The sequence below is a fragment of the Chroicocephalus ridibundus genome, chromosome 3 (assembly GCF_963924245.1).
Source record: "Chroicocephalus ridibundus chromosome 3, bChrRid1.1, whole genome shotgun sequence".
Classification (NCBI taxonomy): Eukaryota; Metazoa; Chordata; class Aves; order Charadriiformes; family Laridae; genus Chroicocephalus; species Chroicocephalus ridibundus.
The window spans coordinates 76,280,994-76,305,831 of record NC_086286.1 but is presented as its reverse complement, the minus strand read 5'-3'; the positions used below and the strand labels follow the sequence as shown (position 1 = coordinate 76,305,831).

The following is a 24,838-nucleotide window of genomic DNA, read 5'->3' as shown; positions in this document are numbered from 1 at the left end:
TTGAAAACAAGAGCCGAGAGGATTCATTTATTGCATGCAATACCTTAGAAATTTTCTTTGCTAGAAGCAGACTCCGTGTGAAGTCCAACACGCCATAAAATGGTCAATCACGTCTTTTTCTATTGCACATTTTAGACATGCATGACCAGAGTCTTCCCACTTGTGTAAAACAGCTCGTTGACTGCCTTCATTGCTTTCAGGGGATTCTCCGTAAATAAAGTGGGTTCCTCAGTGGTGCAGAACTGATGTAACACCCAGCACAATGTCGGCTCTCGCTCTCTGGGCTTTTCTGGATTAGGCCTCTAATTATCTATATACGTAGTCACATGTAATAATAAAACAATATATGGTAAATGAGTACATGCTGATACTAAACAAGTTTGCTATCACTTTATTAAGGAAAAGCAGTGCTTTATTTTCTGTGAATGAACCAAGCTTTATTCAAGACTCTGTTTTCAGTGGATAAAATTAGCATCGTTTAGATGGAACACACTGAGCATATTTTACTTGAGACATATTTTGCTGGTTATTAATTTTTCAAAATTTCCATAGACTGGCCCAAACTGCATGAAACAGCTGTCGGTCTCAGACCATTCAAATTAATTTTTATTTAACCATCCAAGTTTTCATGACATTTGTCTCTTATGAGTTTAGAGTTACAGGACAACATGTGTTTCCCAGTGGAAAAGAACAGAGTCATAATAAGAATAAAGAAGGACTTTCAAGGACACTCACAGAGATTAGTCAGCCAAGACTTTCTTTAAATCTGTATTCTTATTCTGTTGGGGGGATTCAAACCAGGCTATACCAAAACAGTGAAGAAAAAAGTAAAATTAACTATCTATTCAAATGCATCCAAACATTAATTTGGAAATCAGCTCTGCATACTACCAGTTTTGCACAATCCTTTAGCCCTCAGTTCCTGATGCAAATACAGCGTGCACTTGTTCTCAACTTTGTCCCCTGACATTTGCAAAATAGTAGGCAAAACTCAAATTAATTGCTTAATTAGGAAGCATAAAATCATATTTCCTGTGGAACGAATCCATTTCAATACGGCTTGTACACTGTGTACCACTAACAGATACATAAGGCTTGTACCACTACTCACCAAAAAAGCCCATTAAATGCCAAGTCCATAAGCACGCTCCAGCTGTTCTACGCTGCTCCACCCGCAGGAGTCGAGGTAGGGTACCCCGGTGTAGTGTGATGAGGGTCACAGAGGCAGGCAGTGTGCGACCACAGCGGCCAGCCCTGCGCCCCAGCACAGCAGCAGCAGCGGGAGGGCGAGGGCTGAGGGCAGGACGGGGTGGCAGTCAGCTCCGTCCCTATCAGGTGACAAACAGCGGGCACGCCAGAAAGGCTGCGGGTCAGGCTGCCCAGCTCCCCCCATGTCCCTTCCGAAATTCGCCCGCTACTTAGCTGCAAAAGGTGAGCAATACTTTCATCCCAAATTGATAGCAGACGTACAATTTCACGCCCACTGTAAGAATGCTCGCAGCTCCTGTGATTTCTTTTATAGATCTCTGATACTCTGTACTTTGAAAATTCATTCAGAATACCTATTATACCAAGTAACATATGGGCTTTATATAGCTGTTGATTCAAACATAAGAAAACCTGAGGCCTAAGAAGTAAGATCACCTGAGTAATTTTGTCTTTCCTGTCAGTTAAATAGGCTCACTCTGATTACTGAGAAATAGACTACCATGGAAGATCTTTCACTAGGAGAGAAACTAACTACAGGGACCTCACCACTATCATTTCCCCATTTTATAGAGGCATAAGTGGGAGGGTGAGTGAGTTGAAGCATCTCGACTGAGGCCATCCAATGACCAAGAGATCCCAGAGCCAGCCACACGTCATTTTCCCCCGGGTCAGCGGGCAGATCCCGCTAACTCTGCAGCTGAAAGGTCACTGGGGAGAGCTGGGGGAAGTGATAGGCACATGGAGCTGGATGTGGAGGACAGGGAGAGACTGGAATTTTCTCTTTGAAGCTTGCAGCTCTATTGGATTAAGTACAGCATGACGAACTGTGTTTCAGCTCTGACTGTTCTAGTTAAGCGGTGTAGTCTAGCAGAGATAATACTAGGCAAGGTTTCAGTGGCCTTGGGGTGAAAATAAATTGTTCTAAACCTCCTGAAACAGAGCCTAACACTCTCTCTCGGAAACCACACCACTGAAGTGCAGCATACGTTTAAGTGGACAGTCAGAGTTCAAACATATGCAGTCGTGCTGGTATTTCACAAAGGACTCCATTCGGAATGAAAAAGAACATGAGGATAAGGCCATGGGAATTTTTCACCATCTGTGATAATAATTCAGAAAAAGCCTGGCATGCAATCTGCAGAAGAAAATTCTCTCTCGGGGTTGCAATTCCAGGATTTACTTCCAGGATTCAAGTATTACATTTCTTTAGTGCCTTATGATTGCTCACGGAGGCAGATGATTTCTGTGTGTGGCACAACTCTTGGAATGAGTTGCCATTTGGTGTAAAACATTTGACATAATGTATTTGGCACAATATTCGCAAATGACCAGACTCGATGCTGTACTTAGGCTGATTTCCAATACAATAATCTACTATAGATTGTCCAGTTCTTTTACATCACATTTCCTGAAATGAAAGATTAAAGACTGATGTAACATAAAAAAAATTGCATAAATTGTTTTTCTTAGTAATTTGGGTTTTTTTTACACCTGCTTACACGCACAAAAGTTTAATAATTGTTAAGCAACAAATCTGTAGAGGTACACATGAGTTAGCATCAGCAAAATTGATTCCATTGTTAAAAATCCCAGAAATTGCTATTAGGAAAAGGGCTATTACCGGGCTAAGTCAGAGTGACAGCTTGCCTAGGTAGTGGTTCCTCTCCGTGGCCGGGGTAGGGCTGTGCTGTGGGCAGGTTGGAGAGGTCAGCCCAAGCGGCTGCCAGAATCCCAGCCAGTCTCCAAACTGCCCGACAAAACCTGCCTCAGGAATCTCGTGCTCCCTGATGCCGCTGCCCCTTCACAGAGTGTGTCTGATGCCGGCGCTGGCTCTGCTGCCTCCAGGCATGCAGGATGGGACCCCTATTTTCAGGACTATTGTTTCTCCCTACGCTGAAGGAATCCCAGCAAGTTATTCCTCGCAGTTTCCAATGCAGTCCAAAGCCTGCTGGCTTCTTCCTTTATACTCCTTCTCCCTCTCCCTGTAGCTGAATGGTACAAAATGAATAAGAAACAACATAGCGAAATACAATCAAAGTGTACGTTTGTAGATCAACCTGCTTAATGGGGAAGTTAGCTCCTATTCTTCTTACATGCTTTAAAATTCTGATGTCAAATGTATTTAATCCTATTCAGTTCATGTCCTCAATCATTTCTTTTGACAGCAAGCTCCATTGGCTAATCATTTATTCCTGAGTCAGTTGAGGCTTGCAACACTCTGGTTATTAATCAGATCAGGTTTTGCATTCATTAATGGTGAAATGCAAGTGAAAAATATCACTACATCTCAACGAGTCTGATCCTAGTACAAATGTGAATATGGATTGAACTGAAACCTCCACAGAGCTGAACACTTATGGATGTCAGAGAACCCAGGACAAAACCCTGTTCATGACTTCTTCTCTGCTTTGGCTTTTATCTGAAGTTCAGAATTGCAACAATTCCGATCCTGAGACCATGGAGTCCGAAGGTAATCAAGACACAGATAGAAGAAAAGTGTTTGGGGATCATCCTTTTTTCCCTTTCTTTACTATTATTAAACAAATCTCTCCTTTCAAAATTTTGCAGTTGACTAAATTATGTTATAGTGGTGTTAGAAACAGGAGTATTTTGTGTGAAGCCATGGGCACCGGCTAGGCTATGCTGCGAGGCATTCGAAAGATTCCATGGGAGTCCTTTGACTTAAATGTAAGTTTGAGGCTTGGGCAATTTTGGATATTTGACAGTTGTATTGGCCCGAGTGCCTGGTTGCCATCACTGATGTCTGCCGCTTGTTCCTCTCCAGCCAGGCTGGCCCATCACACTTTTGCAACACTTTTTTTGTGCCCCAATGTGTCAGGGTCAGCCCCAGCTACCGACAAGCTGTGTCTGAAATAGAGACCACTGAGACGTTGCTGCCTTCTGCATGGAAAAGGCAGACAGGAGAGATCAGCGTTTGGAAGTCCCAGCGAGTGCCTACCTATTTATTTTTATAGTCCCGGCCCAGACACAGGATGGTAACCAGGGCTATATGGGTCTTATAGATAAGGATATAAACAGGTAAGTAGATGCAAAGGTGCAAATGAATGTTGCATATCCTGTGTCTGCTGAGATATCGATGTCCTTTTATCTCAAGTAAAACTTAAAAAGCAAAATAAGGGTAACAGACATGGCTACCCAGCCAGGTAAACATATATAAGGGGAAACATATTGAAGGAATATTTTAATCTGCTTTTATGCAGAAAGGGAGTTTTTAAATGACACGCAATTAACTGAATTGTGATGCTGATGAACAGATCTCTGTAGAGTAGAGACAAAATTGCTACGGCATTTCTTCAGAGCCCAGGCACTAATAACAATGGCTTTATTTCCCTTATGCTGCTCAGGAATAAGAGATTAGGAGAACACTTTTCCTGCCACAAGCAGTCCTAAGAATTAGTGAGCACAATATTGCATCTCTATACTGCGAAAAAAACCCAACATTTTAAATAGCCCTCTAGAGATATAAGATTAGAGAGATGGATTTTCCACTATAAAGTACGCATCCTTGGCTGTCCTAAGATCGGCATTTCTCCCAGCACATCCATAGCAGTCACCCGCACAACCATATGCATGCCTGGATGCACAATTCCTTCAGGTCAAAGGCAGATATTCCACCCCGTAGTAGCACTGCAAAGGTGAATGTATATCGTACCAAAACATGTCAGAGCCATTTCCTTTGTGAAAAGTATGGAGATCACAAAGGACTTCAGTATGTGTACATATACATGCGTGCATATGTAAATAAAGTTTTAGAATTGTTTAGGTTGGAAAAGACCTTTAGGATCATTGAATGCAACTGTAAACCTGACACTGCCAAGTCCACCACTAAACTATGTCTTTCAGCACTGCATCTACATATCTTTTAAATACCTCCAGGGATGGTGAATCAACCACTTCCCTGGGCAGCCTGTTCCAGTGCTTGATAACTCTTTAGATGAACAAATTTTTCCTAAAATCCAATCTAAACCCCCCCGGTGCGACTTGAGATCATTTCCATTTGTATATATTTTAAAAATATTTGCACGGAAAATTATGTCTGCTTCTGTTGAATTGTGGAGACACCTCATTTCATAACAAAATCTGTTGCAACAGTATCATTTAATCTGCATATTTAATAGCATTTTTTAGCAGGTAGGAGTACTTAGGAACAAAAGAAAAGGGCTCCTACAGTTAGTTTTAAATGAATAGCTCTGATGAATTCCTGCTCAGAGACTTCAATCTGTGCTATTTTGCTCTTAATCTCTCACGTCATTTAAAATGGTACATCTTTAAAAAAAAAAAACCTTACTAGAAAATAATGTAGCAGAGTTTGGGCTTCTGCTAGCACAATGACAAGACAGATACTCTGTTTTCTACTCTCAGTCTTCAGGTTCCCACTTACTGTCCACCTTTTTAATTCCGTCCCCCCCCGCCCCCACCCCCCGGCCTTGTAATTATTTTCCCCTATGCTTCCTGACACGACATGTGCTTACACTAATTGGACATCTAAATCACAGTGAAAAATTTGCATGCTCTAGGCTCTAGCTTTAAAAAAATGCCAAATGTTACTAGTTGAAATGACAAAAGATGTGCAGACAAGGGAGAAAAAAGGTGTTTTAATAACAGGACATGGAAACCTTGTTCTGATCTGTTAGTATTGCAACCATTTGGATGGAACAGATTGATGGTATTTGGATAAAACATAGCTGGGAAATAAGGTCTTTCTTTCATAAATTCTGTCAAAAAAAGATGTTCTTGAAGGTACAGCTCCATTTGAATCACACCTGCTGCCTTTACAAGCATAAAGTTTCTGTAGCTCTCAGTAAGGGCATTTTTTCTCTCCGTATCCCACCTTCATTCTTTTTAGTGCATCTGATAATAATCAGTGATTTTTATTTTTTTTTTAATAAAGCCTAATTTCCTAAATCCATGTGATTAAAGAGGAGAAACAGAATAAAAGAAACCCACTCAATGTATCAGCAGCCAATTAACCAGCTTTAGTGCCCATGGAGAGTAGCTTGCAAATGTTACTGAAGTGTTGTCCAAAAGCGAAGCTCAAGGCTGATAGAAAGTGGTTTTTTTCTTTTTTTTTTTTTAATAATTTTTAGCAATATCATGATTTTTGGGGCCTAACTAGATGTACTGGCTGACCGTGTTGCGTCCAAGTAAATCCTGCGTCAGAAGGCAACTATTCAGCAGGGCACAACTGTGAAAGGCTTGTGTTGGTGCTCTTCTGGGCAAAGGAGAACACTGTAATGCCTCTTCCTTGGTCCTGGTGCCCGAGGTCACTTCTCCAGTGCACATCCCAGAGACCAACAGGACAGGGGAGATAGAGCAGACCATTGGGAGGGATCCCACAAAAGGCAAACCTGCAGAGCACTGGGGTCGTGAAGATGCTGAGCAACAGCTCTTTAGCCTTTGTGTGACATCAGCCCAGCGTGATGCCCTTGGTCTTGTCGTTAAATCTTTTGGGGATGACTCAGGGAAAGATAAGTTTCCTTTTAGTTTTCTGTTGACAGATCTGCAGTTTTAAATAAATAAGTTGGTAACAGCATCTGACATCATCAGCTTGTTAATGGAAGTTTTATCCTCTGGCACCAATATTATCTTTGACCACTATATGCTCTGGCTGAAAAAGGAAGTACAGCACTGTGTAAAATAAGATAAAAAGGGGAATAACAGAATATGATGGACATTAGCAGGGGAGGATGCTCTTTGAATTTAAGAGACTTCATTAGGACTCAGGACATCCAAGTCCAGTTTCCCCTTCGCCTAATGATTATGAACTGGTTGGGGAAGTGATTAAGTGTATCTGTGCCTCAGTACCATATCCTAAAACTTTTTTTTTTTCATCTCATCTAATTAGATTCAAACTGTTCAAGTTAGGGATTTTCTCCAGCTATGTGCAGTGATTAACGTAAAAAAATCTGTTGTACTGAGTGCACTGGTGTGCTGGTTTTTGCTAGAACAGAGTAGTAGTAAATTAAATAGTGACATCTATACCTTTAATAATATTAATCTCTAATAGTGGTTGCCCATATCTTTAAATAATGCTTAACGTAAAAGAATGTTGTTGCAATGTACATAAATTATATATAATTTGAAATATTGTTGGAAGTGTATATACTATATTCATACACGTGTGTGCACTGAATATAATTACATATTATAAAGATGTATAAAATTGTATATAAAATTAAGAATGTGAAACGCTAGATGTTACGTACAGTCTCTTTTTCCTGTCTTAAGACACAGAGCTAGCTGTTAAGACATAATGCTTTCAATTTTATAAGACAGCGCCAGTTTATCTTACTCCAGAATATAAGCCAAGGTAGTTAACTGCATGTTATAAATACTACGTAGGTTATTTTCATTTATATTGTTTGTACTGTATTTGACTTTTTAATATTTATTAACCTAGTGAAAAACACTTCCTGTCAATAAGATGGTGCTGGACATAAAAGAATGTGTTTCTCCTTTTTGTTAAGTAAGGCTTTGGCTCACATAAAATTACATGAATTCTCTCTCTGATGTAAATAAACCCACAGTAGTTTCAATGAAGGTATTATAGGAGCTCCATTCTGTGCAGTCATTTGGGCAAAGAATTGAAGTGATTTTCTGCTATGTAAAAGCAACTTCTGTTACTTCTGGCTACTTCTGGAAAAGACTGGCTGGTGGTATGGATTTGATTAGCTCATCTCTTTTCTTTTGACTCAGGGACATGGAAAATAACGAATGACTAATCACTTCAGGTTACTGTTTTTACACTGAGGCTATTACAGAACCAATTAAAAAAGTCAGACAGAAAGCTATATAGATCTGATTAGGTTATAATGCTAATACAAGGAATCGTGTACAGATAATTATTCTGCAGTACAGACGACAATTCCAGAAAAGACTAATCAGAATACATATCAAACACCTAAGAATCACAATTCTGGCTGAATTCCTTTTGTCCGTCATTTAAAAAACTGCAGGTATATTGTGACTTTTTAAACAATAGAGGGGGAAAAATTACTCTGGACTCTTTCCTTCCTTACCTTACACAATGTTGCTTTACAGAAGCTCAGTTTGCACAATTCGCCTGCATTAATCATAGCTGGGGTGTAATTCAAAGCAGCTTTGGATGTTCTTTAAATTCCAGCGGCTGGTAATAGTTTCCTAGGGACTACCCCACAACTGCGGACTATGACAACACAGCAGACGCCATAGCTCAGCGGACAGAGGGGATTACACCTCTGCATCAGGAGCCGCAGAATTAGACTCAGAGGCCAGCAGTAATAACGCACTTGCAGCAGCCCAGGTGCAGAAGGGAATATGACAGACAGTAAATCGAGGTAGCGCCGTGCTGCACTTTGTGTCCGATTTCTAGGAATGGGGAGAGGGCACGAACAAACTTGTTCATATTGTTATTTTCAAATACGGTCTCTGTGCTAACATCGCATTTTGAAACTCAGAAGAAAAGTGCTTGTCATGCGTATGTAACTCCTCCTGACCTTCTGCACGGTATCTCCTTCTCCCCTCCCTCGTCACCTCTCTCATCTGAGAGTCCTCTCCTCTGCAGTTGTGCTCAGAATAGGTCCTGCATCTCCCTGCCAGCAACTCATATCTTATCTCAAAACATATGACTCAGTACTGTCTCCTTCTCTTTTTCATTATTTATATCATGTGCCCTACACAAAGTCGTGTTACTCGGTTCTGAAAACCCCCGTGCAATTCAATTCACATCAAAGCAGTCAATTTGTCAGCTTCTCCATCACCTAAAAGCTCTATATTCACTGCCCGACCTCCCTCAGCATATCTGCTACTTTTCTGCCTTCTGCCACATAAAAACACCCCAACACTTCTACCATGCTACTCGCAGGGAATTGACTGATTTGATACATAAATTGTCTCCCGTCTTCCCTTTTTCAGTGTCTGCTGACTATTTAGCTGTCTCCTCTCAATGCGTTTGTTCCTCAGGGCAGCAACACAGCTCAGAAAGCTTTTAGCATGCATGGAGCAGTGCTTAAGTAATAATTACTAACTTCAGTGTGCACCTAACTGCACAAGCCACTACCTATAGTTCCTGCTTTATTCCAAAATGCATTTTTGTATCAGTCCTTGAAATGTTTCAAATAACAACATTTTCCTAGCAAATGATGGCCTCTATGTGAAATAAAGCATTTGAAATAAAACCTTTTAAGAACTGCTCATTGAGATCCATTAATCAAGCTACGTAAGTAAAAATTGAAAAGCTTCTCATCACCAACCCAGTCTCTGTGAGCTCAGCCCCGTTACCACGTCCTGCCTCTTGAAGTGTTCACCTGGAAATCCATTTCTGGATGAGCGCAAGCTGCAGTCTGGATGGGTTCTGGGCATGACGTGAGTTGCAGCATGAAGTACAGTAGCAACCTAATAAACTCTTAGAAAATTGCAGTCTTATATCTCACTAAGGTCACCTAAAAAGATAAATTCTACATATAATTAAGCCTTGATTTGACCCGTTTCATGGACTTTATCTCTCACTAATTTTTTAAAATCTTAATTAGTATTTAGCATTTATGCAAGTCTGTGTGATTTAAGATGCTGAATGATATATGAGTTCAACAGAGTCCTCAGCTGAAGGACAAGTATTTTAGTGAATGTGAGACCTGACCCAAAGGCTATTTCCAGCAGTTTGTCATTTAGTACAGGGAAGGTTAGGTAGGTTACAGTGATATATGATCTTTCATGCTCTGAACCCAACAGCACAGTTGAACTGCTCCTATGACTTTCATTAACTGCATGCAGCTCTTTTTTTCATATGGAGTAAAGTGAAAATGTGACAACCTTTCTACCCGTGACTGAAAGAAAAGTGAAAACTTGTGATAAGTCGGGTCAGTCCATCAAAACTCTGCGCGCAGTCCATGTAAGACTGAATGCAAATTTCTGCTGAGTTTATTTTGCACTCATTCATATACCGAGGGGAATGGGGTGGGGAAGGAAATCTTGGCGAGGGCTCTGCGTGGAGCCCTGCCAGCACGCTGCATTAAGCAGTCACCCCGGTGTGGGACCAGCCTGGGGAACGCCAGCGAAAAACAGCACCTGCAAGTGTTCCGCAAATGGCACAGGGCTACAGAGGGGGTGGAGAAAGGATGTAAATGGGCAAAATATGATGAAAAATGGCGAAGAGCCATGAGCAAGCAAGACATATGGGCAAGCTTTTCTGCTTAAGGGGACAAGTTAGTGGAACAATTCTTCTCTTCCTTTCATTTATCCATGAAAATTAGAGCTGTTAAAATTTCAAGAACTGAGAAACTGGCATTTTTTTTAAACAACAGTAGTTTGAAAAATGCTGCTTTGTTTTCCGTTGTTGACATTTTTCCCTCAACATTTTCTATCAGAAGACTGAAAAAAAAAATAGAAAGAAAATCTGGAAGATACCTATTTTTCCCTAGCCAACTGGACAGATACCAGCAAAAACAAATAAACAATCATTTCAAGTGGCAGTTCATAATGTGGTTTATAATCACAAACATTTTCATCAATAGTGCTCCTGTTTTTCATTGAAAATCTTTTCAGGTGAAAAATTTCCAACAAGTACTAAATAGACTATTAAGGGCCCGATTCTGCCTGCAGGCTGGTGAAGCAATTCTGTTGAACTCAAGTTGCCTTGCAGAAAACTGAGCTGAATGGAGAGCTGGGAGTCTGCTGTGTGCTCCTACGTCAGCTTGGGGGTTAGCACATGAACATTCCCCAGTGACAGCCCTTTTAAAAAGTCTTCCAATGTATAGCTAGGAGTCAAATTAAAGTTCAGGTTCACATGGATATGAGTGAAAAAGGAAGCAAACTTATACTAATTTTTCTTTGAAGGTAATTCTATATCCCCCCCAAACAGCTGAAGAAAGAGTCTATAAGGGGAACATAAGGCTTCTTCTATGCATACCTATGATAATGTCCTCACCAAGGCAAGGCTGAGAGTAGTGTGTCAGGAAAAAGTGTTGGGAGATCCCTTTCCCTCCCACATGAACATACTAGCTCTGGTATGCTCATCACGGTCAGGGATCACCACCATCGTGGAGGTGTGTGGTGGAGGTCTGGAGGGCATCCGCAGGACAGCACTGCTTGTTTCATTCAGGCAAGCCATGGCAGCGAGAGCAGGATTCAGGCGCAATGGTAAAGAATACGTCTCAGCTTTCAATCTCTTCCCATTGCATGACATTAATTTGCTAATGGAAGAGTGTTTAGAATCCCTTTAGTCCTGGGTAACCTTTTCACATAATGATTTTACTAAAGTGACTAAAGTAAGCTGGGCTTGCTTCTAAGTACTGTAAGGCTGATTGTCACTAGTTGCATTTGACCTTGCTGTGTGCAATCCCTCACTTGCTCTAAGATGCTGACTCAGTGCTAAGTGCAGGATGAGTCAAGTGCATTATTGCAGGCGCCTTAACTTCTGTAGCTTTGGAAAGCAACTATTCTGCAGTGCCTTCCACCCCCTCACAACAGACATCTGCATTTCTTCTATATATAGACCAAAAAAGAAGCCTCTGAAGGAAGGAAGAGCCCTGGCATAGTGAGCAGATGTGGGAACTCATGCTGGGAAGCTCCCTTTTGCATCACTGACTAGTCCCAATAACTGCAAGGAGGGCTTGACTGGCTACACCTTTCCTGGTGGCAGCAAGGACCACAGAGGCACTGACCGCACCTCTTGTTTTACAAGAAGTTGATACTTGTAGCCAGCAGGGGCTTGAGGGGTATTGCCTTTCACTTGCCATATAGCAAGGTAAAGTTTGTGTTTGTTTGGTTTTGGGTTTCTTTGTGTTTTTTCTTGTTCTTTTTTTTCTTTTTTTTTTTTTTTTCTAACCTTAAGGTTAAAGTAAATAGACAACAAGTTCTAGCTTCCTTCCTGGCTCTGCTAATTATGTCATTGTTACTTGGGGTGTATGATGCCCTGCTTATAAAGGGTGGGTACAAGGCAAGCCTAGATCCTATGACTGTAGAGTGAAACTCTCCATGAAAAACCCCCACATGCAATTCCCTCAGTACAGGACCAGAATCATAGATGAGAAATAACACTGGGCAGAACAACCTGTGACTGTGGTTATCTGCATTGTTTCATGCAATGTGCCGTTCAGCGTGGTCGGGGCCTGTCTGCAACGTTCAGCGCAGCAGAGAGGCGTAGGAGCCCTCCTGCCCTGCACGGTGTGTGGAAGCCTGTGGTGCTGCAGGGTGAAGGGGAACCCCTCCACCTCTGCAGCATCCTTCTGGGGGGTCCAGGATGCTTTGTTAAGGGAAATGCAATTATGCTCATGGAAATGTGGACTATAACTGAGATGTTGCTTATTAGACTTCAGAGAGTCATAGAATGGTTTGGGTTGGAAGGGACCTTAAAGATCACCTAGTTCCAACTGCCCCTGCCATGGGCAGGGACACCTCCCACTAGACCAGGCTGCTCAAAGCCCCATCCAGCCTGGCCTTGAACACTGCCAGGGATGGGGCATCCACAACCTCCCTGGGCAGCCTGTTCCAGTGCCTCACCACCCTCACAGTAAAGAATTTCTTCCTAATAGCTAATCTAAATCTACCCTCTTCCAGTTTGAAGCCATTACCCCTTGTCCTATCACTAGATGCCCTTGTAAAAAGTCCCTCTCCAGCTTTCTCGTAGGCCCCCTTTAGATACTGGAAGGCCACTACACAGTCTCCCTGGAGCTTTCTCTTCTCCAGACATTTAATGCAAAAAGATGTTGTGTGAAGATCTAAAGGGCCATTGTCTTACCGGTCTACCTAATGAAGTTTTAAAGATTAACACTTGATTGACAAGGCACTCCTTTAAGAATAATACCAGTAATCCAAACCAGGGAAAAACACTTTTGAAGTCTTTGGAAATTAAAATCTATCTCTGCTTTACTGCATCAGTCCTTCACATTGCTTTTAACATTTAAGAATCCTCTGAATTTCCTCTACCAGTTTCTGACATTTTTACTATTTGTATGATATATTTGTTATTTTTAACCTAAATCTTCAAGACAGCTATGCTGAGAAAGTTCTAGCAAACTGAACAGCTCATGAAATTAGAATGGCCTTCAGGAAATAACAAATCTACAAGGCTTTAAATAATGTATGAAACTTTCTCTTTCAAATTGCCTTTTACAGCTGAGTGATAAGACAGACCGTTTTGGGGGTTTAAGCTACTAAACTTTTTTCAGAATTTCAGCTACTGGAGAACATGCAAAGCTAAAACATTTTATCTCTTTTTTTTTTTTTCTTCACCAAAATAAAGTTATTTAGTGTTTGCCGGAACAGAATAAAATAACGTATGTTTCCTGCTAGATATAAAGAAAAAAAATAGTCCGAATTTATCAGAGTAATAGATCCAGCGTGCAGAGAGCACACGTTATCTAAGGCCTTCTTGCGTACATACACAAAAGGATGCATCTGCATGCATCAGACCCGTTGACCTGCGCTCACTCATGACACCTGATAGTGAAGGCTGGGGTCTCCATCCTGTCCCATGACACGCATTCCTGCAGAGCGTCGCAGTCACCCCGGGTGCCACCCAGGCAGTCTGTTGCAGGTGGCTGTGCTGAGCGCTACAGGAGGGGATGGGGTTGCGGTGCTCTAGCATGGACCAGGGATGTCTCGTGAGGAAACACGCTGCCCAGCCTCAGGCAAGGGACCTGGTCTTTTTCCTGCCGGAAGCATGCGCCTCCTCCTGCCTGCTGGTGTGGGTTTTCAAAGTAAGTGGCCCAGGAAGGTGGTGGGGAGAAGAGGCTGGATTGGTTTTGCCTTTTCGGTTTCGGGGAACGGGAGCCAGAGAGGTGTGCAGCAGGATGCAGAGGACCTGCAGGCAGCCCTCAGCAGCTAAGGGCAACTGCTGACGAGGCTAAAGCTACTCCAAGCCCCACAGCTGGCCTGATGCCAACACCTGCGCTTACAAAGGAGTTTTCAGCTCTCCAAGACAGCTGTTTTCCAGAGTGCCAACCCAGAGATAAACCTCTTCTCCAGGGAGTCGGATACCCTGTCTAGAGGGATTTCTCCTGTAGGTCCTATCTCTGCCTGGCCAATTTATTTGCTAATGTTCACTTGTGGAAGGGGCTGAGAATCATTAGCTCCCTTTGAACTCGGTATGAATACAAACCATTCAGCACCACAAGCCTGAAATGATTTTGAGTGAAATCCTGGCATTAGTCAGGCAATGAAATGAATGGACTCTTATTTGGTCTTTCGTCCAGCAGATGCACATTTTTACCACCTGAACATGACCCTTCTCTTCTCTCGCCTCTTTAGACACATCCTCTGCTCCACTAGAAAGGAAGGACTTAAAGGTGAAGTAGATATTGCTGATGTTTCTTAGTGCTATAGCCTGCTTTTTGCGGCTTCAAACTTTCTCAGGTTTTGAAGAAGCAGGCTTGAGTTTTCTACCTCTGGTGTGTTTTTCAAGTGGAATTTTGGGCATGGAAGTTTCATAGTCAAAATAATTCAGCTGTTTCAGAGAACAAGAAGAGAACCAGTACTGAACTATGCCTCTTAAAAAAAAAATAAATTGAAAAAAGCAGAGGGAAGTTACGATGAAGAGAGCAGAGAAAGAGGCAGAAATATAGAAGCCAGCAAGGAGAGGAAGTGAAAGAGTGAGTACCAAAGAAATAAGTATGCACCAAGGCAGAGGATGGGATCTGAATTGAGTGCAAGGATGCTCATAAAATGAAAATTAATCGTGTTGCCATTTTCAGACTGTGGTCTATGTCTAGGAGTTATTTCATGCAGCCTTTTATCAAACTCGTGCAAGGTGACTTACAGCCACAAAGGGGTAGGCAATAAGGCAGCATTGTCTCATTGTCATCTCTTCCTGATTACATTTGAGAGAACATTAAATAATTGTTTCTTTTACTAGTGAAACACGTCTCTGCTCTAAATCTTTTCAATTTATCAAGTCTGTTGAAGTGAGTAAAGTCAAGTCTGTTGAAGAAATAAAAATCATTATAGGCACGCAAACCATTCATTTGATTTCAGCATGACTTCAGACATCTTGGAGAGAACTCCAAATATGCAGACCACCCCCAAACTTGAAACCATGAACTGAATTTCTGGTATTAAGTTTGGAAAAATAGGGAACAAGCATATGAAAGACTGAAATATTCTGTTTAAAAAGTGTTGAAGAAAAATCTTTCTTTTTTTTTTTTTCTTTGACTGGAAAATGCTTCTGTTAATGTTTGAATTATTTATAGTTATCCCAAATTTTAAGCTAAAATTTTTCACCTGAAACCTCTTATGGAATTTTTCTCCACATTGTAATCTTGACAACTTTCAATAGCAGTTTTTAGATGAGTATTTTCTCTTAACACATTTTTTTTTATTTTCCCTTACTACTGTATTTTATGTGTGACCGACAAATTAAAAAAGTCCCTTCCCTCAACACAGAATGAATTCCCCTTGTTTATCTACCATCATATTTTACTTGCATTGGAGTATTTTCCTGACTTCATCCCTTAGCACAAAGTACTATCTCTTAGCATGAAGCAAACTGCCTTTTTTAATCCCTCATGTCATTGAACAAAGTCATTTCCCTCAGTGTGGGCTTTCTGAGAGAGAAAATTATCCGAATATTTGCTTTCAAGGAAAACCATTTGAAAAGAATGAAGGTTATCTGAAAGGATATCTGAAAGGATTATTGTGAAAGCATCTGTAAAAACATCTGTGAAAGCGGCGTAATTAAGTGGTTATTGTTAACTCCGCTGTTAATGTGCTCCATTGTCGTGGGCAGCACACATACATACCTATCATTAGAAGAAATTAGTTTCCCTTCACCCTTCATTGTTGCTACTTAGTCAGTCATCCTACAATTATAAATTCGCTTTTCTTGTGTAAAGCATGTAGTGACAACACTTTCAGGATTTCTATCGATATGAAGCTACATTTAAGAGATTAAGAGAAACACAGAAGCATAGAAATTGCCAAAGTAGATTAAATCAGAGGTCTATGCAATTCACCGTCCACAAGAAAACGACTACTTTCAGATAATCTGCAACCTTTAGGTAACTTTTCCTCCGTGGAAAGTTGAAATCTGAGATATAGCTTGTGAAACAAATTGAAGCATGAGAATTGTGACCTCTTTTCTTGAAGTGACAACCAACATGTGAACAACCAGTATCCTTTGGGGGGATATTACAATGTACACATTTTAAAATATGCCAATCTCTAGCCTCTTGAAATAAAGTTTTTATTTTTTAAAAACAAACTCAAATGCATCATGCTATGTACTATCAAGAAAATGACAGCTCTTTTCACTGACAGGTAGTATGCTAGTTGTGTGTCATAGTTTACGTGAAAGGAAATTCAAAATATGTCCTGATCTACCAGGAGCACAGTATTCAGTTGTATTCAGTAGTATTTCAGTATTATTAACACGGAAAACACGTGTAAGCCTTTAGTAAAGGTTGTTCTTAAATGGAGGCTCCATTAAAGTCTTACCAGTTTGAAACATTTTTCTTCTAATTTTTTGGTGGCTGTTGCTGCTTGCATCTACAAGGTGGAGTACACAGTACAATCTTGTAATTTGTTGGAAAATAAGGATAAACTAACCCAGAGGAAATGCTACAACAGACCTAGGACATCTAGCGGCTCTTTAGATTTAAAAATTTCATGGAGACACTACAGAACATGCAGCCTGCACTGTGCTTTCTGTGTTCACTTCCAAGTACAAAGAGATTTGTTTGGAAAAAAAATAAAAATTGTTTGTTTGTTTTTTAAAATACAGAAATCTAAATATCATCCTAAAGCAGATAATGAAGCAGAAAGCAAAATTCAATTAAACCTTGATATTTTCATTATAACTATGTCTTCTAACACTTTCCATTTTAATCCAGGCACACAATCCTTCCACATAGTAGAAGTAAATACTCATTGTTTTCAAATAATGAAAATAGCCACTTTATATAACTGTAACAAATAATACCTGTAACCCAAATAATAACTATAACAAAAACTTAATTCAAGTATTAGTTTTCTCTTTACAGCTATCACTGAGACTTTCTGTCAAGTTTGGTTAATGGTTTCAAAAATTACTAAGAAGGCATAAGAGCCTGCCAGACAGATATTTAAGTAAATCACATTTTTGTCAGAAAAAAAAGGATAAAAAAAGCAGATTATTTCATTCATCTCATCAAGTAGTTCGCATAGCCTGACATGTTTGGTATCAGTTCTCTCTCAAGAGACACACTCACATACATGATGTTTTTTTACTCAAGAAGTGTACCACTCCCAAATTTCACAGACATACATAGACTCAAAAAAGCCTCACAACTTTTTGACTTTGGTCCATCCCCAGGAAAGAGATGTTTCTCATCTGCTGGCAAGGCATATTTGTCACATTTCAGGCAAGAGCATCTGAGCATGTTTTAGTTATCTATTTATTTGCTTGCCAGAAAGAACAGATGATGTTAATCACAGCAATGATGGAAGAGAGCATCCAAAAGGTCCACATGGCTTTTGATTAAAGCATGTTAGATCGTATTTTAACTTCAAGGGTTTTGTTGTTGTCACGGCTCCCTGCAGGGATGCACCTAATATATCTGTGCTTTTTCACCAAGTAATATAGACGGTATGCTAGCTCTCTTGCTGTTACTTTTCATATATCTTTTTCTATTTAAATCCCTTGATGATTTGGAATTCACATCTAAAGCTTTATCCAAAGCTTAAAATATTTTGGAAGCCCCAGAGCCGAGTTTTCTTGCTGCTTATTCCACAACTCCTTAACTCAAGAGATTCAGCTCCGCAGTTCCTCCTGGAACATGGAGAAATCCTTCACATGTAGCAAGATTTGGCCTCACCTTATCTCCTGATTATTACTTGCTGTACTGACATATGCCATTTTCCTTTACACACATATATCGCTGCATGGGCTTCCCTGTGGCCTGTATTAGGAACTATTGGGACGGTTCTGTAGATAGATGCAGAAAAAATCTGCACATTGGCTATGCATGTGCCTTTTAGACTGTACCTATACAAGGAAAATATTCCTATATAATCCCAGTTTTGATCTGAAGCTAATACCCTTGTATACTAACTCATATGAGCACTTACAGATGTGTCACAGGAGAGGCTTTTGTTCAAATAGGTTCCCAGAAACAGTTTTGCACAAACCCCAAAACGTGCCACCCAGACTAGAACATGTCAATTGCCTTGCTCAGACATGCTCTGTTTCCAGTACAAATAAGGCTCTCAGAGGCACTAAAATCTGCATGGTCAGTTCAGAGAACAGAGTCCAGCTTCACTGGAGTGTGGGACTGTGGCCACCTGGAAGGTTTGGCGTAAGGGTCGTTGGACTGGCTGAAGGGCATCACTCCTGAACGCTCACAATTGTCACTGAAAGAAGTAAACACCGGTTTAACCCCAAATTAAACATGTGAAGGCATATTCACCTTCCTGGGTGAGGGAATAGGTGAAGATGTATCAGAGAAACAGAGCTTTGAGGAGTTGTGATTCACATAGACACCCATCTTGGAGGATACATTTCCACAGACAGGTGGGAGGCCAGGGCACTGTAAAACTTCAGCTCAAGGATTACATCAAAATTCAGGTTTGTTTTAATGAACAGATTTAATCACTAATGAACAATAACCATCTCTCTAAAGAGTCTCTATTGTGATTCCTCTTTACACAGACAAAACAGACTTGAAAACTGAGTTGAATAGTGAGCTGAATGGTGAGGTTGAGTAGTGAAACAGTTGGTATGACAAAAAATTGCATGCTAGTCCAAAAAACCCCCAAACCTGGTTCATAAGAGTTACAGAAGGAATTTGATGATACCAAATGACAAGAAGATGAAATGGCAGACAAAATTTAATGCTGAAAAAGGTAAACTAATGTATGTTGGTAGGAACAACCTGAAGTATGCGTGCACATTAAAGCTCAGTCATGAAAATTAGCTCTTGCCCATCAGGAGAAATGGATGCAAATAGTTCTGTGTAAAATGTCAGTTCAGTGCTTAGAGAAGTTGAAATTACAAAGAAATATTAGAAAAGGAAGGGATAATAAGAGACGAAACATCATCATATCACTGTGTGAATTCCTGGTGTGTCTACTCTTGAATTCTGCAGATAGTTCAGGTTATGCCACTTCAAAAGGAAGAAAGTAGAATTACAAGTTCTTCAAAGAAGAATAACGTTGGGCAATGACCTCCCTGTGAGGGGTAATTTCATAAACTGGAACTCTTCAGGTTGAAAAGGAATATTGGTAGAGGGAAAGTATGATTTCATTCTATAAAATTACAAATTGCATGGAGATACTGAACAAGAGCCTGATTATCCATTATTTTTCAGGATGTAAGAACTAGGAAGAACCAAATAAGATTATCATTAGGAGGTTTAAAATAAACAAAAGGAAGTACTTTTTCAAATAAGGCGTAATTTAGTTGTGGAACTATTTGTGAATGTCAAAAATATAAGTGGATTCAAAGGCAGATTGAAGGCTTTCAATGAAAGATCCATCAGAAGCTACTAAACACAGTGAAGTGATTACAACATACAGCTCACAAGGTCTCTGAAATGCGAATTACTAGGAATAGTAAGGGTATGAGTTAAAGTATCGTTCTCTATTTGCCCTGTTTCTTAAATTTCTTCCATAAGCACTCTTTATTTATTCTTGTCAGAAATGGGGTAGTGCAGTAAATGCACTTTTGAGCTGATCCTGCACAGCTGTTCTGTGTGTAGTACATAACTCAGCTTTCACTTAAGCCAAGTTAATTTCATTGACTTTAATGGGAGTGGAATTAGGACATCTAAGAGAACGAGTCTCCCAATATGATGTTTTGCTAAGGATACGAAAACTAAACTTGTTAGATTGGTAAATGTAATTTCAAAGGAAATGACAAAAGTTGCCCAAACCAGAGTGCCTGCAATGTAGCTGCAAAGCAAAACCACTGTAGGGATTTATCTTAAAATGATATGCAAAACCTGTAGGTTTATGATTTATCTGCTCTTGAATTTAAGTGAGTCGTCAGCTGACCATTTTTTCTCTCTGGAGTGGTAGCTGATCTGGTTGTGTGACTGTTCACCTGAGCTTATAAAATGCTTGGTCAATTCAAGGTCAGGCTATAGTTTTATGAAATTAAGATGATAATAGATATGACCAAACTACAAACACGTCACCTTCTTTTCCCGAATTATTTGCTTTCCTGAGACACTCGTTAGTAAGTGCACAATTAGATCAATATTATTTGGTTTTCTTTTCTTTTAGAGAAAGAAGAACTCTTTTAGAAAACAAGTCATGTGTTTGCAGAGAGAACACGTTCTTACAAAAGGAAGAAAATAAAACCAGACCAGAATAATTATTTTAAGAGTGTAAACCACAGAGTTATTGCTTTAGTCCTAATTCCATGACTAAGTTTGTTACCTAAGGCAAGCTAAATACCGGTAGCGTATTAGAGTGGATAAACATATGAAAGAACAGTATTTTTAATTTTGAGGAAATATTGCTTTTGCATGTGAAAGCATGCTCTCAAGACATCTCTTGTGCTTGTGCATCTACAGTGCTTCTGCACTGTAACGTTGTGCCTATGTAAGAATCACTATATGCTATGTTGGGAGAACAAACAATTCCTTCAACTGCAGTGCCCTAAAAATGTGAAGAGTAATTCAGGTACCTAGACGTAGGCATTTAATGCCAATTGAGGAGCTCTGTCATAATTCAAGATACATGCATGGTACTAACACATATGACACCGGAATGATGGAGGACTCTCACCTTTGTTGGGAGTCGCGAGAGTTGTGATACCCTGGGGCACCTCAAAATGTATTAGCGACGTATATTTAGATACTTGATTAATTCCCTAGGTTTCAAATTTAAGCAAGCTAAGGGGGCTCTCCCAATGTTACAGTTATGTCCCAAAGGCAGGTCATCTCAGCCTATGATACCATTTTGAGATAGATGGTACCTGTGGAAGGTTGCCTTTCTCTGTAAACAGCAGGTTTTAATGGATAACCAACTAACTCAGGCTTGAATCCTAGTTCTTCTTCAGCCAGTGCCAAGTGAGTTGGATCCTACCCAGTTATTCTACTGAGGTACCATTACACTACTGCAACACAAATATTAATAATGCATAAGGGTTTTGTTCCCCAGAAATAAGAACAAGCTCTAAGGACTTAAAGGTAAATGTTTCTCTTTCTTGATGAGGGAATGTTGTAAAAGAAGTGACTTAACCCAGTTCACTTGGCAGGCTATCAGCAGAGCTAGCAATGCAGTCCTTGCTTGTGGATGCCTAAATATGGTATATAAAAGCTACATTATTCTAATAATGAACTGTTAATTACCTGGCTGGAAACAAAGAAGGAACTAATTAGATTTGTTTCATGTTTCATGGTGACTCAATTATTAAATATAACTAATATAGGTGAACCAATTAATATGGTAAGAACATTAAGCTTCACAAGGATGTTCATTGATAGACAAACGTAGGAAATTGAATGGGAAATAAGAGCAGTAGCTTTTACCTTTAATGTCTAGACTTACTGGGGAGGTGTGAATATGTATTACCTCAACCAAATATCACAATGAAGAGAGAGGAAATTCATTACTGTCAGAGGGGAATATATTAACTTTACTGCGGTCTTTCACTACTCAATCGACTATCTCTCTAGGGAGGTATTGCAGGGCTTCTGCACACTGCGAACACCTTGATGGCCTAGGTACAAAGGAAACTTTTTTTTTCTTTTTAAAAATTACGTCCTATTAAAAGGAAGGCTGAGAGCATGAGAACTTATAAGTAAGTGAGAAGAGTATTTCCACCTTTCTCTGAGTAATAAAAATATATTCTTCAGTTTTACATTGATTGATGGTTGCTTTGTCTTTATCTTTTATATTTTAGTACACAGTAAGAATTATGTTTTCAAAAAAATATATTTTTTTTAGAATTAAAGAAAGAGAAGGATGTGTTGGAAAACATCATTTTTTAAACAGTGGATACACATACAAAACCATACAGTGTCTGTTAGAGAAAAAAATTACTTACTATGCATAGAAGTCTCAATATGAATATGCATGGAGGTGATACGTACATGACAAAAGTGTTAATACTTCCATCTGAAGTTCCAAGAGGTGCCAACATGATATCTAAAAGCAGTATGCACCATATTTTTACCAATTTGGGGTTCACTAAATGTATGCTTTGATTATATTCATACATTGCTCAAAACAGGCCAGTATAATCTAGTTTCTCATATCTCTGCATACACATCCAAACTCATACCTTACATATCCTCCAAAAAAATTTTATAGCAAAATTAAAGCACAAAGAGAGGAAAATATGTAGCTTTTCTTTCTCTATTCTCTCTTCTCTTCAGAAAAAAATAATTGGAAAGAAACTCTGTCTACGAACATTATCATTTTGAAAAAAAAAGGCCAATTAACACAAAGTATTTTAGACACAAAATTTTGAAAAACTTTTGCAGAAACAAAACTATGTTTTATTTTCTGTAAACTTAATTAAAAACAAAATCAACAACAATTTCTCCAGTTCTAAAAGTTCAGTTCAAATATGACCTGACACTGTCCCTTGGAACTGAAAACCTGAAGACTAAAATTACTTCAGAGTAATTTTACTCAACAGGCTGGGGAAACCTGAACAGCAAACGTGTTGGCTCTCCTTCTCTAATTCTTGAGTTTTCCAGCTGTTGAGCTCTTCTGGATCCATCTGTCCTTCTTGGCAAATATTTGGCATCCAGATGCCTCCCGTGGTGATAGATCAGACATGGTCTCTTATGTATGTGCTCTGGAGTTTCACTGAGATGATGGTGCGATATCTCTGTATTTTTTAAATAACTTTGTGTTGGAACATGTGCATCTGTATAAACAAACAGCTATTTAACTCAGTTTTTCTGCAAGCCCAGAAACCCATACTGCTTCACGCTAATAATGGGCTTTGCCAGCTCTGAAGACAGAGTGGAGCTCCTCTGCTCTTCTGATGCATCAATATGTAAGTACTCAATTGGCAGCTGGATTAGTGCACAGCATGCATTTTCTTCCTTGTGAGTATTTTTTTTTTTAAATTCAAGGGTAAATGTCAAAACAATGCTGTAAAACCAATTAAGGAGAAAGAAAACAAGATTAGAGGTGCTACTTGAATTATTTATTGTTGTTCACTGCTGCCAAGTCTTTAAATAAGTACTTAATAGACCTTACTGTAACTCTCTGAGCATAACAGTAATTTATTTAATGCACAGTTCAGCAGTTTCTTAACATTAAACTGAAATAGTCCATGTAGTATGTTGCAATCCTTTTTGAAGCTTCCTAAATTCGTAGCGTTCACCATTTATGAAAATCTTCACACAGAGCTAAATTTATTAATTTCATTCAATAATCTGATATACTAAACAGGTATTGATTTCTGTGGAAGGGAATACCAAGATTTATTGACCAGAAAGATTAATTCTGACCAATTTAAAGCCAAGGTCAATATTTATCTCGAGGGGAAATAAATCTTCGTAGTCAGAAAAACAAGAGGCTGCTATGTATACGTTGTTATTTATATTCTCAGTGTTTTAATCAGAAATATCTGGAAATCACTCTTCCATGGATCTGAATTTCAGGTATGTGACCTTTTTCATTGATATTAACATGATAAAGTGGGAAAAATATTTATAGGACTGGGTAAAACCATCTTTCTTAACCCATCTCCACCAGCGTTTCTAGGGAATATACTAAATACAGTCAGGAAGCATTTACTTTTAAGAATGAACAGATTGGTCAACATAGCCACAGATTTACTGATTTGTGGTCTGGTAAAACCAGGAACCTCGTGATGTACACGCAGTTCAGCAACATCATGTGAATATTCACTAAGGCCATATCTGAACCATGTTGGGAGTGAAAGGGGTGGCGCAAGGTCTGGATAATGCTGGGACACACACCTCGTTGTGGGGCCCAGAGGCAGACTAGATCCATGGTCTCACACACAGCACCGCCAGCTTGTCCCAGCTAAATGAGGAACCGTACGCTCTTCTCCTGCAATATTATCTGTTTCTTATGCATAAGACCATACTGCCCTTTGTGAACAGTTGCATAATATAGGACTTATGGCTAAGGCACAAAATGGGAACTTAAACAGCACATATTATAAACTTAAATTATTTCTTTGCATGACACAGAGGATAAATTCGCCATGGTCTTACTCTTCATGCTGCCATGCAAATCAGCCTAGTGGAATGGAGAATAAAAATCAGTAATATCTGTGAGGTGCTCAGATTGTACAGCAGCTTGTCCTTCATGCAGCCGACAGAAGAGGGATTTATGATGGCGAAGGGGAAAATGTTCTGGTTTTGAGGGAAGATTATTTTTGATGCCATTATCTGACTATTTGAGCTGTAGGTGTCTTACTCTCTAAACATTTGGGCTGAGTTCCAAATCTTTATCTATACATGCACTTGCTTGAAAAATAGTGTCAGCCACTCATTAGCAGTAACCTGCAACTTTTGAAATTGACACCATTTACCTACAGGAAATTGTCTTTTTGAAATAGTACTTCATACTAAAACATTCTGAGATAATTGTTCCAATTAAAAAATACATGGGGCATTGCTGTGCACCTCAGGATGGAAACTTTATTGTGCTGTGAAAGAAGTCAATGGGAGTTCAAAGTATTCAGACACCTGCAGAACTGATGATAGAGAGCCAAAAA

General features: G+C 39.6%; 1 protein-coding gene across 10 annotated transcripts in view; it reads right to left on the bottom strand.

Moving 5' to 3' along the window:
* HS3ST5 (heparan sulfate-glucosamine 3-sulfotransferase 5) overlaps positions 1–24,838 on the bottom strand; it is a 196,982-nt gene that overhangs the window by 34,256 nt on the left and 137,888 nt on the right. For 3 of the 10 annotated variants that reach the window (XM_063329752.1, XM_063329754.1, XM_063329758.1), the window contains exon 3: positions 44–310. The exons of 6 other annotated variants lie outside the window; for them this stretch is intronic. The gene's annotated coding sequence lies outside the window, so the exon portion shown is untranslated. Of the gene's footprint in view, positions 1–43; positions 311–1,111; positions 1,329–24,838 lie in introns of all 10 variants that reach the window. One more of the 10 variants, XM_063329755.1, reaches the window with a different exon arrangement.